We start from the raw sequence: 11556 nt of genomic DNA on the forward strand, positions 1-11556 counted from the left end.
AGGTGCAAAGAAGAGGCACAAAAACTGTGCGTCTGGAGAAAATAACTTACAACGAGAGACTTAGGGCTTGTCTACACAGCAAGTTAGTGCATGGCAAGCCAGGGTGTGACTCTACAGTGCACTAGCTTGCTGTACCCTCATGGGACATGTGGAACCTGTAATAGCACACTGAAAGTTCCTATAGAAGTACATCAAACCACACAGCTGAACTTGTTGTGTGCTGAAGCAGGGTCCACAAGGCCATTTTCACTATATTGGAACAATAGTTGGGATGACAAGGAGAGCCACAAAATGTAAAGCCATGCACATGGAGGACAAAATGAACAATATAAAAGCTATAAATACAGATCAGGACATGGGAATAAAGGACTTGTCAACAGTAACTAAATTATGATGACACTGGGCCAAATTCATGAATATCGAACAATGAAATTCAATTTTTTTACCCCTTCCCCAGTGATAGGACTAAGGCTTCCGCTTTCACATAGTATTCTGTTCCAAAAACTGCAACTATGAAACATCAGCATCAGAGAATTGCACTTAACGTGGTTCCCAGTAACAGATTTACAAAGGCAGCACAATGTGAAGTTGTAGGGAATTGAAGCCTTGAGGCTGTTATCAGCATCCCTTGATCCCTACCTGGTTACAGAACCTCATCTTTCTGTGCCAAATCCCATTAGGATACCCCAAAATGACAGATGGCTGTGCCTAGCTGCCATTCGGCACAGATGTGATCCCAGTTTTTGGATAAACAATAGAGCTTGTATGTAGAAACCTAAATTTTCCTGGCATAAATGTAATGAATGCCATGATACAAGTAATGCAGGTGGTTAGTTGTCTGTTTCGGGGGCTTTTTTATCTTGTGAATCAGGGCTTTTGTACATGAGAAAGTTATCTCATTATAAGGTAATGTGTGAATTTTAAACCCCCCATAGTTAAAGCAGTTTAACCCCCCGTGTAGATACTCTTACTCTGGCATGAGTGACTTTTCTTTTTTCCAATTTAGCTTATGTCACTTTTGGAAGCAATTTAAACTAAGCTGCCAAAAGCCATTCATATTCTAGAATAAGAATGTCCACACAGGTACTCTTACCAGTATTATTATAACTGGTGAAACTTTTCCATGTAGACAAGCCCTCAATTTAAAAAAAAAAAATTATTCAACTAATTGTTAGTAAATGTTTCATCATGTTGTAAATATAGGATTCTTAAAAATATGGCAAACTGGCCCAGCTAGTGTGTAATAATCTAGTCTTCTCCATCATAGAGTTGATAAATAGTGGATGTTAATACAAAATAATCATTGACTACACCATGGTCAAAGTGCCCTTGTTGTTATAGGATCGTATTGTGACTCTTAACCATGGATCTGGCTGGGGACCAGGGTGGACCTGTGTGATGTCAGCAAGAGCACTACAGAGGGATTGTGCCTTCTTCATTCCTCACTTTCTTGGAGTCTTTTACCCCAGGACATTAGCAATGGATGGTTCCTATGATTGGAAGGGTGCAAGGTCTGTGATTTATGGCTGGAGGACACTTCATGCTTTCTCTGCTTACCTTTTACATTCACCCAGCTGCCAACCACAATCTGGCTACTGTGTGGTATTTGCCCACTTTCTAATGGCAAGTGCTTGTAGTAGAGCTTATTCTGTAAGGGGACAAATACACACTTAAGAGCACATGGCCCAGACTCTCAAAGTGACTAGTGATTTTGGGTGTTCAAGCTGAAACACCTTTAAAGGGACTTCCTTTTCCAAAAATGCTGAACCACTTGACCTCTGAAAATCAGACCTCTTTAAGGTGTCTCAGCTTGTACACACAAAATCACCAGTCACTTTGAAAATGTAGGCCAAATGTGAATGTTCATCAAAACACAAAATATTGTGCATGTGTTATACGTGTATCTTACTTTTGCATTTGATGTTCAAATGGAACTCACCTGTTTCTAGTATCTAGTTGTGAATCCTGTTTAACTGCAGAAGTAAAGCTCTTCATTTTACTCTCAAAAAGATAATGCACAGCTTACACAGATAGCATACAAACTCAGAATGCATGCAACAAATAAATGAGAAGAGTTGTTTTCAGAAATACAGTTTGCTACAGAATTAAGATGGAAAAGTTGTGCTTTCTGGGAAAGATGAGAAATATTATTTCTTAAGGGAACTGACAAAGGAGCCCTGCTGTTATTGAAGTTGATGGAAATTTTCAGTCAATTCAGTGGGGAAGAATTAGGTCCTAAATAAGATACTGAAAACAGTACTCAATGAATCCCAGTAGTGGCTGACTGTGCTAGGGGACCAAACTTTAATATTTCCCCACCAGTACAATATGGGGAAATGATAATTTCTTAGCTCAGCACAGAAATACTTACCAATTGATTTCTGCAGCTCTGTTGTGAACAGTTGGACATACTTGTTAGCTTTCAAATAAGTCAAATAAACCTCCCATTTACCAAAGCAACCATTTCTGGACTTCACTCCTTTTGAAACGGAAGAATGTAGAACCATGCTACCAGCCAATGTACATGGCCAAAATTGTAGTTGTGGGCTCTGCTGATGAAGTATTTGGGTCCAATCCCGCTCCAATATGAAATAATACAGGAAAACTTGAAGGACTGTGCATTATAATATACTTAAAAAAACAAAAAACAAAATAGAACAAACTTTTAGTTCTGCGTTGAGTCATTGTCCCTATATGTAGTGCACTTCAGGCTGTGCATGTGTTCCATGCATCAAGGCCAGAGATTTTTCCCTTGAGGTGTCTGTCTGGTCTGCACATGCACACCTGCTTGCCTCATGTTTTGCACTGAGGGAATAAAGGGGGCAGCCGGACCACTACCAGCTTAGTTCTTTCTTACTGCTTGTAGTCTAGGATGGAGTGTTGATTTCTTCCTCCTTTCTCTGTAAATAATTTTTAAAAGTCTTTTTTAAAGTTCATAGTAAGCTATTTTTTTGGTAGAGTGAGTTAGGAGATAGTTTTAGGGATTCGATTCCCTACTTTTGGAAACCCTCTTGCCAGGCCAGGGAGCTGTTGCTGTTAACTCCCTTCCCCAACCTTCCTATGATTGCAGGAGAGCATATCACGGATCTTCAACTTCAAAAATTGCATGAAGTAACCCAAACCTTTCACGATCATGGACTTCCATGAAACCTGCTTGTCTTGCCTGGGGAAAACTCACATCCCTTCTAGGTTCAGTATCTGCAGGTTTTTCCTGAGTAGGACTAAGCAGTCCAGGGAGTTTGGGCTCTAAAATTTCTTCATGGAGAAAGACATGAAGGCAAGAACAACCTCTGACTGGGGAGACACCCTGTATGTTGGCCTGAAGGAAGTAAGAGTGGCCCTTTTTTGGTCCGGGATAGCTCAATTCCTACACTCCCACCACTGGCTCTGAGAGACTCAGGAGAACAGAGACAGAGCAAATATACTATTCCCATAAGGACAAGAGGGAAGGCTCCCCATCCAAGCCCTCTAAAAGGAACAGAAATACCTATCTCCTACGAAGTCATGCTCCAAGGCGGGACCATCTGGTACTAGGAAGAGCCGGAGTGGGACTTCTTTGAAGGGCAAAACCAGCCTCCAGTACCATGGACTGTTTCTGCAGAACCAAAACCTTCACTGGTACCACCGGATCCAGCGCTCTCTACAAGCTATGGAAATGACTCAACATTGGCTTGCTTCCTGGCTCCAGAACACTTTCTATTACTCCTAGAACCAGAGTCACCTTTCCTTTCAAGACTTCAGTGTCTGGTCCCAGGACTTCAGCCAGTACCGGTATCACTACAGTACTCCACTCTGTTCCTGTCTATAAGTAAGGGTCAAGCCAGACTGTCACTGGTACTGTCAATGAGTAGAGACAAGTCTTCACCACCTCCTCGGATACCAGTGGCTTCTCCACTAGATCTGGGCTCTGAATAGTCAAAGTCGGAGCAGGTCTGTAACAGACACCCACTCCCAAACTATCCCCCAGGGAGCACCGGGAGGGGATTGAGCCCAGACGGGACATCAGGAGTCTCCAGGGTATCTCACTACTCTCATTCAAGAGAATATCCCCCTCTACAGCCAGTAGTACCCATCACCCTGGGGCCCTGCAGTGAGGGGAATATGAGATTTCACAGTGGCAGTACTGGGCCTTGAAGATCCTCAAGACTACTGCCCAATATGGCCACCTTGTAACACAAGGAACTCAAGCAGATCTAGGGCTCCAAGAGTAGAGGAGGGACGTCTTCAGCCTCCTAAAGAGGTCCAACTTCAGTAGCATTAGCAGACAAGCAACAGGAACAAGAGGAATCTATGCTTGTGACCTCTTCTATTTTTCCCTTGATGAGGTTGAGGTTCCAGCTTCCCCACCATGCCTTGGTAATCCTAAAGCCTTCAGAGTCACTTCAGATCCCCATGGAAGAAGTTCAGGAGGCACCATGCAAACTGCTGGATATCTTGCATAGCTCGGCTCTGAGTATAGTGGCACTTCCTAGTGATGTGGCTATCCTCAAACCTGCCAGGGCCTGCTGGCAGACACCTGCCATGATCCCACCAGTATCTATGTGGGCTGAAAAGACATATCTTGTACCAGCAAAAAGGTTGGAGTACTATTCGCTCATCCACCTCCCAAAGCATTGGTAGTGTCAGTGGCCACCGAGCATAGCAGATGGAGACAACTCAAGGCCATGTCACATAAGAAAGATGCTCGACCTCTTTGGGAGAAAGGCATTTTTCTCAGCCTCCCTGCAGTTTCAAGTCTCAACTGCTAAGCTCTGATGGCCAAGTATGATTTTATCATCTGACAGATTGGCTGGCTTTGCCAATCAGGTGCCCCAGTATGATAGAGACTAGTTCCAGGCCCTGACTGATGAAAGAAATCTGGCGATAAAATCAACACTTCATACTGGCTTGGACATAGCAGACATGGTGGCAAGGTCCGTGCTGACTGCTGGTGTGATGAGACTTTCATTGTGACACTCCTTTTTGGGAATCTCTAAGGAGGTTCAAGCTGGCAGAGGACCTTCCATTTGAGTGTGATGCTCTGTTCACTGCAAAGATGGATGAGTGTCTCCACTCATAAAAAGACTTCCAAGCCACATTGCAGTCGCTGGGTATTTAAACACCTTCACTCAAGAAGAAATCCAGTAAGCCGCAATTTAGATGACCAGCCCTTACATGCTTTTTATCTTCAGCAACAGTATGACCCACCATGTTAGCATCAAAGGACAAACAGAAAGGGTGCATGAGGTCAACAATCTTTCACTTCCCAACCACTACCACTCTCAAAACCGGCATTTTCATTGGACCTTTGAGAACCACACACCATTTGTCCCTCTGGATCTGTACAACCCCTATGGTATTTCCCCTCCAATTGAAGGCTGAATTTCCAACTACCTATTTGCCTGGATGCAAACCATGTTGAACAGATAGGGTACACCATCCAGTTCTCTTCAATCCCCAGTCCCCACCCCCTGTCCTCCTTCAGGGACCCATTTCCTTCCTGTCCTCCTTCAGGGACCCACAAGAGGATTATTCTGCAGGAGGTAGAGGTTCTCCTTGAACTGGAAGCAATAGAACTAGAATCTCCCGCAGCAAGAGAAACGGGTTTATACTTGAAGTACTTCCTCATCTTCAAGAGGACAGGGAGATAGAGACCCATTCTGGACTTCATGGAACTGAACAATTTCATCCGCTGTGTAGCATTCAGAATGGTGACCTGCCATCCATCCATAGAGCCAGACAATTGGTTCAGAGCTGTCTGTCTCAAAGATGCCTACTTTCATGTGGACATTCATCCAGCACACAGGAGATTTCTAAGATTTGTGGTGGGCCCCTTTGGGCTCTGATGGTGCAAAAGCATTTACCAATGTGCTGTTAGTGGTGGCAACTCACTTTCATTGACAAGGGACAATAGCTTTATTTAGCTGATTGGCTCCTGAAGAGACAATCACACCAAAAAACAAGAGAAGCAACCACTGTACTTCTAGATCTCTTTGAGATATTGGGTCTCAGAGTGAACCTAGAGAATTCCTCCCTGGAACCCTCACAGTGAATAGAATGTATTGGGGGAAGGCTGGATACTGTAACAGCCAGGGCATACTTACCAGACAACTGCTTATAAAGTGAATCCATACAAGCTGTAGTTTCTGTGCTGACCTGCATGGCACTTTGGGGTTATATAGCCTCTCTGGGTGATGTGTTTCTCATGCAATGGTCAGGAGCTTTGCAACGCCCATTTCCCCAAATTACCTTATTATTTCAACTGTTGAGGAAAATAAGATAAGACAAAGTGCAAATTATCCTTATAGCACCAGGCTGAGCCCCCACAATTCTGGTACACTATGCGTCTGCAACCAACCTTCCCTCTGCCTTCCTTTGATACATCAACTATTAACCCAGGACCAATGATGGACTTGCCACCCGAACCAAGCCATGCTTCACCTGACAACATGGTATTTGGATGGATGTCAGAGATAGAAAAGGTCTGTTCAGCTGATGTCCGGGTTATCCTGAGAAGCAGTAAGAAATGTTACGAAAAAAAGTGCAAAAGATTTGTTTTGATGCGACCAGTGAGGAAGCTCTCCTTTTATGGGCAAAAATTCCAGATGTACTACTAGACTATCTCTTTCTCTTAAAATCCTGGGGGCTGCCTAGTAGTTCCCTCAGGCTACACGTGGCAGCCATCCATGTGTTTCATCTACCAGTAGACACCTACTCTGTATTTTCTTACCCTGTCAGTGCCCACTTCTTGAAGGTATGATTCAAGTCTTCCTTCTGGTGGCAAAGTCTGTACCAGCCAGGGACTTGAACCTTGTTTTAGCAACCCTGACTAAGTCACTTTTCAAGCCTCTGGCATCCTGCCCTCTACGTCTCTCTATGAAGGGACAATACGAATGTCTACACTTGTAGACAAGTTATTACAAGGGGAACGACCTATCTCTTTGGTTTTTCAGAGGAGTAATCTAGGAAAACAAAATTACAAGGGAATCTGGAAACATTGCCTCAAACTGTCAAATTCAATACATTGCTGATATTTTAAAATCTATGATGAGTGCCCCAATATCATGCTGATATTGAGGGTAGAGTACAGTATATAATCAAGGTTGTTACATGTGAATATAGCAAGGTTCTCATCAGGCAGTACAAAGATAAAATACCCATTAAGAAGAACTAAAAAATCTAAAGCCCCTGTTCTGCAATGTGTTCTGTACAAGTTAATGACTTACTTGTGGTCGTGTTTGGTCATATAAATGGACCCATACGTTCATGGCAAGATTGGGCCATAAAAAACAAGTGATATATAAAGGATGTCGAAGGGTACAATCAAACTTAGTATTTATACAAATGTGCACAATTTCTGTTTCTTGTTGCTTTTTGAAGGAAGAGAAGGCAGTGGACGGGAGGGTTACAATAATGCAAGATTGGAGCCTTCAAGGGCTGGGATGGGAATTTTGGTGTCCTAGCAGAGTGAAAAGGACAATCTTACAAATGTTATGGAGCAAGAAGCAGCAAGATTTGAATTTTGGTTCCCCAGATACTCAGATAGTTTACTCCACTTCTGCTGTGACCCCCCTTGGGGGTAGGTTATGAAATGATATAAGGTATATGCAAATCTGTGCCATATATCTGAAAAACAAAATAAAAGAAAATCTATTGATCTGTCCCTCCCTACTATGTAGATCAGCATCATGCTTGTAGTATGAATACATACACAGCAGAATTCTCAATGGACAAGCATAAACCAGCCATCTGTGATGTCCAAGAAATGCAGCGGGGAATGGGAGGGGAGAGAGAGAGTTTGAAATCACATAGGTGTGGAATGCTCCTTGATCCCTAATGTTTGGAATAAAGGAGCACATAAAACTTGCCCATATATTTAGTTACCTTTAAAAAAAAACAAAACACCTTGCTGGTCACGTTGAACTCATACTCTCCTTAATGTTACAACAGCACAAAATATCTTTAGAGCCATGTAAAATGTTTTGTATTTGATTTCCAGCCTGGTTGGAATCCCAGCCTCACTTTTGGTGACTGCTATTTCGCAGGCACAAATTAGCATTTATTGAGCTAGCTATCTGAAATACAGGCTCAGACAGATATTTGAAAGGTATATAAATTGCACCCACAACTATTTACTTATGCACAGTGCAGGCTCCAGAAGGGAGGCTAGGCTTTTTAAATTTGAACTCACAAGTGTCAAGTAGAAGAAACAGACGCAAACTGCTTCCTGACTTTTTAAAAAAATACAGAGTAGTTTCAAGTTTCACAGTAATGAAACACAGCACACACACTTTAATAGCCATCCTGCTTAACAAAATGACTCCAAAGCAAGAGTATAGTGAGGAGCAGCAGAAATATAATGCCTTTTTTAAAAAAAACAGCTGGCTTTTATTGACGTGATCAGCTGCACTCAGACTCATAAGAGATAGAACTTGAACAGAGGAAAATCTCTGACCTACAATTTGAAGAAAATGTTGGGGTTGTAGTGGAAAAAACTTGGCTTATTAGCTTTATTAATTGGAATACTTAGGTTGTTTAGATTGGGCATTTTAAAGTGTTGTTTTGTTGCTTGTTATTAAAACTTTGCCATGTAATTTAAAGAAGTTTGTGGATGATTTCCTGGCCTCTGATGGGATTGTCCTGTCTAGATATTCTTAAATCAGCCCTGCCAAAGTAAACTTAGTTTGGGGTTTCTTCCAATACTTGTAAAGTATAATTTTCGGTTGTTGGAATGCACCAGGTTTGACCAAGAGTCAGGTATTTTAAAAACATTTCCCCAAAACTTCCAGAATTGTGTTTAACCACCCCACCCTCCTACAAGGTCTTGCTTTCTCCAGCATATTGTTCTACTTTGTTAAAAACCTCCAGTTTACTTTTTGGGAACGAAGTATCCAAACACTTCCAGCAAATGTTACAGTTTTGATTAGCCTCAAACGCCACCAAATTTGGATCCAGACTCAGATTCTGAAAACCTCAAATTGTGAAGCTCTTCAGAGCTGGAGTTGTGAATGGGCCAATCTAAACTATTTTTTTCCTTAAATGTTAATGCAAATGAATTGAATACTCAGTCCTGTACTCCCTTTTGGTGAGCATACATACACACTCCTACTACATGGTTATCACAAACTAAGAAAAGCAATTTTTGTGAGCGCCTGTTTACAAGATAATATTGCATGTCACAGCATCATAGTTATCAGCTACACAGCTCATTTCAGCTATACTTGACTCGTCACCATGGTATCCAAAAGCTTCTGAACTGACATGGCTTTTTTGTAGGAGGCCTTTTACAAGTATAAAGCAATTCAGAAATATTTTTAATTCTGTCATTTGAACCAAACTGAAGTACTTAAAAAATGTTGAACCCTGTCTATGGATGATTTTTACCCCGCTACAAAGTATTTCATGCTTAGAGCATGCATCATACTGAAACTTTTAGGTTAATATACTTGTAATGTATTTTCAATACATGTATGCAGTACAAGCATTCTGAGCTGCCAACAGATGGTGCTGGTGTGACTTACACTTATCTTGCCCAATATGCAAATTTAGCTTCAGGCAAAGGGTTTTAGGGCTTACCTCTGTACACATAGTTATGAAGCATCATGAATTGATAGCAGGAGATTGTTAGTAGGATTCTGTCAGGTTTTTAAAGGATTTCAGATAGCTGTGTTGTGCCCAGAGAAAAGTGCTAGAAAGCAGGTAGGGTTAGTATTGGCAATGGCCTTAGGGGGTTTTGATCCTAGGAGAAGCATAAGCACATATATATAGAAACCCAGTATGTGCTCTCGCTGAATATCACTAGTTTTCCTCTATCTCTACATACCCTTAATTTCCTCTAGCCTTCTCTTCCCTACCTACGACCACCCTAATGCACCAGGGGAATTTGCCACAGCGTACCTATCTGTGTGGCTTTTGAGTCTTTGGTGATTCCTCTGTATGAATGTGGAAGCCAGGGGATGGAGTTTTCAAAACCTAAAGTGGAGGTTTTGGGAGTAGATGGCACCCTGCAGAGACAGGTGTGTTAGAGTGTGGGGCCTATATAACTGCACTGGTCTAAGGGTGCCACAGGTAAACGTAGCCTGTTAAATCATCCAGACTTTGTGTTTGGAGCTACAGGGAGAAGGATTGGGTGGGACAAAGGGGAGAAGACTGTGACACCCATGTCACTCAGTGGAATCTTAGGCTGGGTCTACACTACCCGCCTGAATCGGCGGGTAGAAATCGACCTCTCGGGGATTGATTTATCGTGTCCCGTCGGGACGCGACAATCAATCCCCGAATCGACGCTCTTACTCCACCAGCGGAGGTGGGAGTAAGCGCCGTCGACGGGAAGCCGCAGAGGTCGATTTTGCCGCCGTCCCTACAGCGGGGTAAGTCGGCTGCGATACGTCGAATTCAGCTACGCTATTCGCGTAGCTGAATTTGCGTATCTTACATCGACCCCCCCTGTAGTGTAGATGTAGCCTTAGCCCAGTAATTCATTTATACATATGTAGCTTCACTCCAGAAATTAGTTACCAATGGCAGTACCGAGTCTCATGGGAGTTGTACTTGTTTTGTAGATGCACAGTGCAGCTAAGTTGGAACTTCGGTATTGTCATGAACACTGACAACAGGAAGGGAAGATGCTTGTAACTTTAGCATGCTTTTTCCTCCGCTATTGTCCTGTTCAGTTTCATATGGCTCTGATACACATGGTAGTTGTACCTTGATGCTACCTTTAGTAAAACAATCTACAGAAAAGCTTGAGGGTGAATAACTCCCATCCCTCATTTGATAGTATCTTACTATACCATTCATTACAGTGGTTAGATAGTATTGGGTATTAATTCCAAAAGTACTCTGAGAAAAATGCATTAATTTATTTAATCCATCAGAAAATATCATTTATGGGAGTTCTCTTTACAATTAAAAAAACCTTCAACCCATTACAATTGTTATATTTACATGTTTTATATATTTAAAAAAATATTTGATTTTGGTGCAATTGATCAGAATGAATAGAAGGAGAGATGCATTTGTAGTCTTATTCTCTTTGAGATAAAATTGCTAAATGCATCAGTGATGATGTTTTTGAAAGTGAATGTAGAGAACATTCTGAATGAAATATTCATGTTTAAGCTTTTATAGGCAATCTAAATAAAGCTTTTGTGGTTTTTTTCCACTAAACAAAGCAGGCTTAATTTTACTCAGCCAAATTTAACAGGTTTTGGCTCAGTAGGTACTAAACTGTGGTTTTATGGGGAAAAGTGCTAGTAGTCTGTGATCTTAACTCTGTTGTATAACTCAGAAGGGCAGGGCCAAGATGGCTTAATCTGAGCTATGCACCTCTCAAGCTGCAGAGGTTATACTGCTGTACACCTTGCCCCCAAACTGCAACAGTCCCCAGTGGATCATCCAGCAGTCCAGGATAATTGAAATGCAGAGCACTCCAGTCACATACCCTTTCCTCCTCAGTAAAACTGGGCAGTGGTAGTGACCCGCATAGGACTATTACCGTAGCCCTACACCAGGAAAATGCACCTGCGCTAGGAATGTTCTTGGTTCCTGCCTTCCGAGAGGAGTGGCATCAAGAGC

Source organism: Trachemys scripta, chromosome 10 (genome assembly GCF_013100865.1).
Source record: "Trachemys scripta elegans isolate TJP31775 chromosome 10, CAS_Tse_1.0, whole genome shotgun sequence".
Taxonomy (NCBI): domain Eukaryota; kingdom Metazoa; phylum Chordata; order Testudines; family Emydidae; genus Trachemys; species Trachemys scripta.